Here is a 7238-nt window from a genome sequence, read left to right on the forward strand (position 1 = left end):
ACGTCCTGCAGTGTAATCATGGAACATAAACGCATCGACAAACACTTTGTGTCTGCAAAACATGTGAGGAGAGCTGCAGACCAGGGACAATCCAGAAATGCTCATGAATGTCAGTTTAGAAGCTATCAAAGTTCTCAAATAAAGCACCTTTTAAGAATGTCAATGTTTGTTGGTGATCTTACAAAACTAGGAAGGATTTTTGGTTTAGATATTAAAAGTTATGGTTTTTTATTGATTTTAGTAAAAAAAAATTGCAACTTTTAGGAAAATGCCCTGCGAAATCAGGCATTTTAGCTGCAACAATCACAAAAAAAGCCAGTGAAATCCTGGAGGGACTGACTTTTATTCGGAAATAAGCAACAAAGAGCTGAATTCCCTGAACCCAAATTACGCCGATGATTCACAGGTTTACAGTTCTGGCGATGTGACTTAAAAAGAGGCATTCTTTAACTTTACTGCTCGCTGCATTGTGGCGACGGAGCCGGACGAAGCAAACGGCAAACGCCATGGCTACGGTTTGTCATTAAGGCAGCGCTGCCACATCGCCTTTCTTCGGAGAACACAAAAGGGCCGACGGTTTCTTAAAAATTTGTTAATGTTGTAAAAGACAGCAGCCTCCCACAGAACAAAGCCTTGTGCCGGACCAATGGTGTGGTGATGTGGAACCAGCCTGCACGAATTAACGAGGGAGGACACACAAAGAGACAGCGAGGGTGCGACGACGAAGTTAACTCCTGACACTTTGCTGTCAGACTGCAGGGAAACATTGATGTGTTTGTGTCGTTGGTTGAAATTGCTGTGTGGTGAGAGCACGGCTGTCCGGCCCTTCTGATCCACCCTTCTGTCTTAATGAAGAGCTTCTCACTCTCATGGAAAAAAATGGGAATCTTGTTAATATTGCCAAGTTTTAGTTGTTTCCGTCGCTTTGATGAGGCTTTCCTGTCTGACACTAACCATGCAGCCGATTGGGCAGGTGGTCTTCCTGTTTTAATTTTTTTTTTTTTTTTTAGCTATTTTTATATTCCAGAAGCTTCAGCTCATTCAGGAGATGGCTGCTGTGGCTTTTAGTTTTCGTAACTTTTATACTTTTCAAAAGATTTAACTTTATTTACAAATATTTTCCCCATAGAAATAAACTCTTCAGTTCCTCCAGAACATTGTCCTTTTTTGCATACTTGCTTTGTTTTCGTCTTCTTATCCCACTTTTAGTTTTTAGCTACTGTTCTGTTACATTTAGCTTCCTGCTAAGCTTCTGAAATTTTAGCTACTATTGCTAGTTTTAGCTTTATCTAGCCTTTTGCTACTTTTAACTAATGTTTTGCTACTTTCAGCTAGCATTTTGTTTCTTTTAGCTTGTGTTCTGCTTCTTTTAGCTTCGACAGCTGTCACTCAGCTCCCAGCGTTGACGCTGAAAATTCAGTTTCTCCAGTCAAAGCTGCTAAAAACAAAAGGCGGATGAGCAAAGACACAACAGAGGTTTTCACCGACTCTCCACTTTGGATAGAAGCAGCTAAAATCGGACGAAGAAGCAGCTAAAACCTGAGAATGAATCCAGCGTGGAGCTGAAGGAGCAGCAGGTCAGAGCAGAGGTCCGAGGTTCGGAGCAGGATTCGTGGCTCATCCAGGTTCAGTTCAGGGTCTTCAGCGTCACAAACATCGGTTTATCGCCATGGTAACAGATGCTGGAGGAGCTCACGCATGTTGATGATGAGCAATGTCCCTAAAAAAATACAAATATGCATAAATAAAGACGCTCAACAGTGTGAGTCTCTGCTGTTTTGTCCTTGTGAAGCCTGGAACAGATGTTTTCAGTTTAGAGACTAAATTTACGTCACAGTTCGGGTTTTCTTTTATCATTACGTTTCAGCAGATTCGCTTCATTGCTGCAGGTCTGTTTTCTGTGCAGCTGGTATATTTAGGTTCTTCGGCCATGTTTCCTTCAGCTCACCTGCCTCTGCTCGGTCAACAGAAGGACGCTCCTCGGGTTTTTTCTCATAATTCTACGTTTTGTTCCCGTTTCCCTTCCCTTTTTCTTCATCACCAGCTTGTCATTTCACTTGATCAACATTTCTTCTTAGTGTAGCACTGATGGTGACTCTCAAACTGATGGTTTAGAAAAATTTTACTGCAGCTTTGCCCATAATACAGAACGCCAATTAACCTTAAATATTACAAAACACCAAAATAAACTTATACAACAAACATGAAATGTCTTGATTTCATCCCAGATATTTAATACTTTAAAATAATGACACCAAAAGCCAAGAAGGAAGAGACTTAATGCTTAATTTAATGATTGCAATATTTTTATTTAACCTCCCAAACAAAAACAAAAAAAGCAGCATAGTGTTTGTAGCACTTTTACAGATTTTAAACTTACATTTCTTCCATCTTGCGTCATATTTTACTGTTAAAGTGTATTTATTTTTGCTCTGCATCTCTTATCTTCTTACAGATTTCTCCTTTTCTGTCTTGAACCGTGCAAACTTTCCCCACAGAAAGACAGAAAACAGAATTATTCTTTTCCATATGGTGCAGATGTGCTTTTATTGTGAAACTCACAACCCAAATGATATTTCCAGACCAGCTGAAAAGTGTTTTTTTTTTTTTTTGTAGAGCATCAATCTTCTCTCTGATTCTTCCTATTTTTACAAACATGTCATCCAGATGAGTTTCACTTGATTGATTGAACTGCAGATCTTTGAGGGACGAGGACACGCTTGTAAAACTTTTACAGACAAAAAAGACATAAAGCGGTTTGTCCCGTTGTGCCGCTTCCTCTTTTTCATTAATGTCCCGGAGCGTAAAAACAGGATCTGACCGTTTATTAGAAGAGAAGAATGAAACAAATCAAAGCAAACGAGGCAGTAAATTTCTGTAGACAAACAAAAAAAAAGAGAATTGTCAGAGAAAACAGGAGCAATAAAGTGAATTGTGTCACCCAATTAACAAGTCTGTTGTGTCTGTGGCGAGTGTTTGATGTCACTGATGTTTAAAGAAAAACTGGAGACATTTAATGTGGAAGTTTAAATTAAATTCCTCAGCAGTAAATAAAGCAGGACAGACAACAACAGCGTACGGCTGAATGTGCGGCGATACGCTGCGTTCCCGTCAGCCTGATTTACCCATCGTTGGGCTGGACGATTAGTTTCATTTCCAGCAGAGGTAATCTGGTGTTTTATGTGCAAATTATTAACAGAAGTGGGAAGAAACGTGCCCCAGACTAAGTGGGTTCTGATGCTTCATAGTTAGGCGGTTTTCTACAGCACTAAAGGTAAATGTTTTCCAGCATTTTAGAAAAAATGGGCTGTAATACCTGCTCAGTCGTTGCCTTATGATGGGATGGTAGTCTATTTAAAAACTAAAATGTAAAGAGTCTGGTAACCCACAAAAAATGTTAAACAACATGGAGGCTGATCCTGGAACATTTAAAATCCTAGCTGACCCCAAAGATTTATGCATCCTGGATTGTTTTTATATTTTTATTATTACAAATGATAATTTACAAACATTTCAGTCCCAATAACACTTTAAAATACCTCTTATTGAACTACACCCGTAATGTCCTTTCTTTGGTTCTTGTAGTGATGTGTTTCTTAAAATTCAAAATCTGTAAAAAAAAAGTGGAAAGAAAACGTTTATTCCTGCGACTATCATCACTCTTCATGTGCAAGGTCAGAGGTCACGGTTGGTGCAAAATGTTCAAATTTCCAAGTCAGAACTCCAACTTTTAGTTGATTTTTCCAACTTGGAACTCAGAAGTTTACAAATGGAAGACATTACGGCTGTCTAGCAGAAGAAATTATATCCGTAGCTCGTCAATCAGTGGCGAATGATCCGTTAACCAATCCCTCCAGGATTTCGCGGGGCATTTTCCTAAAAGTTGCTATATTTTTTTTGTACTAAAATCAATAAAAAACCATAACTTTTAATATCTAAACCAAAAATCCTTCCTAGTTTTGTAAGATAATTCCCAACAAACATTGACATTCTCAAAAGGTGCTTTATTTGAGAACTTTGATAGCTTCTAAACTGACATTCATGAGCATTTCTGGATTGTCCCTGGTCTGCAGGAAGTGACGTCACGTGTCTTCTTCCTGAGTTATTTGGGGTTATTTTGTATTCCACGCTACACAAACCCACAAAGAAGAGACTAGACCACAGAAATGGTGGCGAATCACTTCAGAAACAATAAATATTGGGTTAAAGTTGTGGGAAAGTTGCAGTGTTTTGGACAAAGTTGCAAAAAGTTGCAATTTTGCGGGGTTTGCTTGATTTTGCGTTAATAGTTGTGATCGCAACATCGTGAAATCCTGGTTAACAGAAACGAGCTCATGAAGAAAACAAAAAAACGCCTGATTGTTGCTCTTGCATTCTATATGTGTTAAAACCATCATTTCTGCAGAATAGTTAAAAGAAAATAACTACAGATTGGTGTTGGATGAAACGTAATTTACCCACTTTATGTGTTAAACTCCACGTGCTTCGCCTCCATTATCCTTCCTCTGACTCCTGGTGAGTTTATTCAAACCCAGGTGATTTTTATTTCATGTTGCTCGCATTAAGGCTGTGTGTGTTTCTGCCAGGCGAGTTTTGAACGCATGCTGTTTTTATGATGTTATATACTTTTTTTTTTTGGCAAAATGAGCAGCAGTTCAGATCTGAATCAGTCTTATTTTACCATCTCCTCTCCCTCATTAAGCAGCTCGTTTCAGAATGACGTCACCTTCATAAACGGAGCGGAATCAGGACAGATTGCACAAACTTTTAATGAACAGAGACCTCCAGCTCGACGTTTTGTGTTATATTACTCTCCCATAACAGATTTCTTCTTTTAATGCTTAGTAATTGGACTTATGAGGCTGAGAGAAAAACCGTCCTGGTTGGAGAATTTGGATTATCTCCAGAAAATATCAAACTTTGAACTTTTTATGTATCAGAAAGCAGATATTTTTGTGTTTCCCGTAGAAGTAAAAGTCTGCTGCATGAAATGACATCATGTTTTACCTGTCCCGTGGTCAGACGCCTGCTGCAGGAGCATTATCAGATTGAGATTACAATCCGCCGCTGCTCCCTTTCACACCCTCTCCCGTATCGGCCCTTTAGTAACCGAACTGCCATCGCCCAGCTTTTCACTTTCTGTTCTCCGCAGCGTGTTGTCTTATCGTCACAGATCTGACTCTGTCCTGAAAGCATGGAGGAAAGATGGCGTCTGCCTCATATTTCAGCCTGTTCCTTAAATTTGACGAGAAATGACTTATTTTATTTTCCCACAATGCTCACTGAATCAGAGTATGATTGTTAGATTAACCTAAACTTGAAATAAGAGCATGTTCAGACTGTGTCACTTTATTTTCACATTAAAGTTATGAACTCTTCCAGTCGTATTAGTTTTTAATTAAAGCTCTGCTTCCTTTTTAAACTGAGAAGCACTAAGAGTACATGTTGGGAATGACTAATATCTGCAGAAATCACTGAGTTATTCTCATTTTTGTTTAGTTTAAAGTTGAAAACGGGGGCAGCCATCTCAAACCGGGTCGAATGGATCAGTTGCAGATGTGCAGCTAGTGATTATTACTGAAAGTTTCATTGTGATGCAATTCCTGAGACACACGTTTTGCAGAAATAAAGCGTATTAGGTGAGCTCTTACAGATGCGTATCCATGCATCATGTGAAACAGGCTGCACTTCTGTTAATATAAAAAAAAAAGTTTGTTTTTAACGGTAAGATATGGAAATGCTTTTCTTGTCTGTGTGCATTTTTCTAACAGTTAGCAAAATTCTTCATGAACTGCTGGCCGGATTTTAACGAACCTCTCGCAGAGTTATCTCTGGATGTGCACCTGCAGCTTAGTTTAAAAATCACTGAACGGTCTAGCACCACAAAACATTAAACTTACTATCGTCGTATCAACCCTCCAGAACCCTCAGGTCTTCTGGTTCTGGGGATACAAAGTAGACCAGAACCAGAAGACCTGGAGAAGCAGCTTTCAGTTTCTATGCACCATCAATCTGGAACAAACCTGCCTTTGATTAGTAGTCTGCAAACAAATTCAGGTGAAAAGCTGCTCTGAACAAAATATTGACCATCTCCTTCTGATTATCAAGTGTCTCTGCTCGATGATTTTTATGATATGTTTTTTTGGATGATTGTAATCATATTTTGACTGATTTTTTTATGCACTTGCTAAATCTCAGCCTTGCTGCTGAAATGTGCTATACAAATACATTTTTACTTACTTACTACAGCTGATTGTCTTTCAGGATCGGTCCATTTCAAGATGGCCGCCACAGGTGCTGGTGTGGATTTTCAGTCATCCAGGACATGGTAAATCCAAAAAAAGTTAAAAAAACAAAAAACAACTAGCCACTGCTAATCATCCTTCCAGATATAGACGTTATAATGTCAAAATCATGACAAATCATGTGAGATCTTGTGAGATTAAACATTTTCAAGATTTCCCCAAAACATCTCTGACTCTATCAAATCTCAACATAAGATGATTTAGTTTAAAACTCTGTCATGAAGAGTGATACGCCTTCCTTAATTGTTGCACATTCTTCTGTTTCATCATATTTTTCAGATCATACAGTAAACCAGGGGTGTCCAATCCTGGTCCTGCAGGGCCACCATCCTGCAGGTTTTAGATGTTTATCTGCTCCTCAGCAGGTCCTCAAGTTCTGCAGAAACCTGGTAATCACTCAGTCATTTAAATCAGGTGTGTTAAAGCAGAGAAACATCTAAACCCTGCAGGATGAAGGCCCTCCAGGACCAGGATTGGACACCACTGCAGGCATGTGGATGAAGTTAAGGAACCGATGAGGAAGTCTGTCCACAGAGAAACAAACACTGCGCTCTTTAATTAACTTCTGGACAAGCCCGTTGAAAGGTCTTAAATCTCCAGATGCAGCGCAGCATCTGCTCAGTGTGAACTTTTTGTCAGTTTTACTGCTCAACCCCCCCCAGGTGCGCATGAATAAATCAGCATGCCCACTCAGACCAGGCTCGGCAAAAAGCATTTAGATTTTATTTCCAGATTAAAAGTTTTAAATCAGCCTCGTAAAGCTGCGAACGTAACATCATATTAAAAACGACACGGTAAGAATGTGGAGCGTTTCCAGAAAACTGCGAGGGTTTCTGGTTATTTCGAGAAACAAATTGCACTCCTCCCTCCCCTTCGGGCACATTTTGGAAATTTCATTTATCAAACCCCTGATCTGAGGCAGAGGGAGGGAGG

General features: G+C 39.4%; 1 long non-coding RNA gene across 1 annotated transcript; it reads right to left on the reverse strand.

Moving 5' to 3' along the window:
* Positions 1-3476: 3476 nt before the first annotated feature.
* LOC112451364 lies at positions 3477-6628 on the reverse strand. The gene is made up of 3 exons (XR_003040177.2): positions 6241-6628; positions 5008-5186; positions 3477-3610 (listed from the first exon to the last, which is right to left on the reverse strand). It is a non-coding gene; the product is annotated as an uncharacterized LOC112451364 (long non-coding RNA).
* Positions 6629-7238: the final 610 nt, after the last annotated feature.

The sequence above is a fragment of the Kryptolebias marmoratus genome, linkage group LG6 (genome assembly GCF_001649575.2).
Source record: "Kryptolebias marmoratus isolate JLee-2015 linkage group LG6, ASM164957v2, whole genome shotgun sequence".
In the NCBI taxonomy this organism is placed as follows: Eukaryota; Metazoa; Chordata; class Actinopteri; order Cyprinodontiformes; family Rivulidae; genus Kryptolebias; species Kryptolebias marmoratus.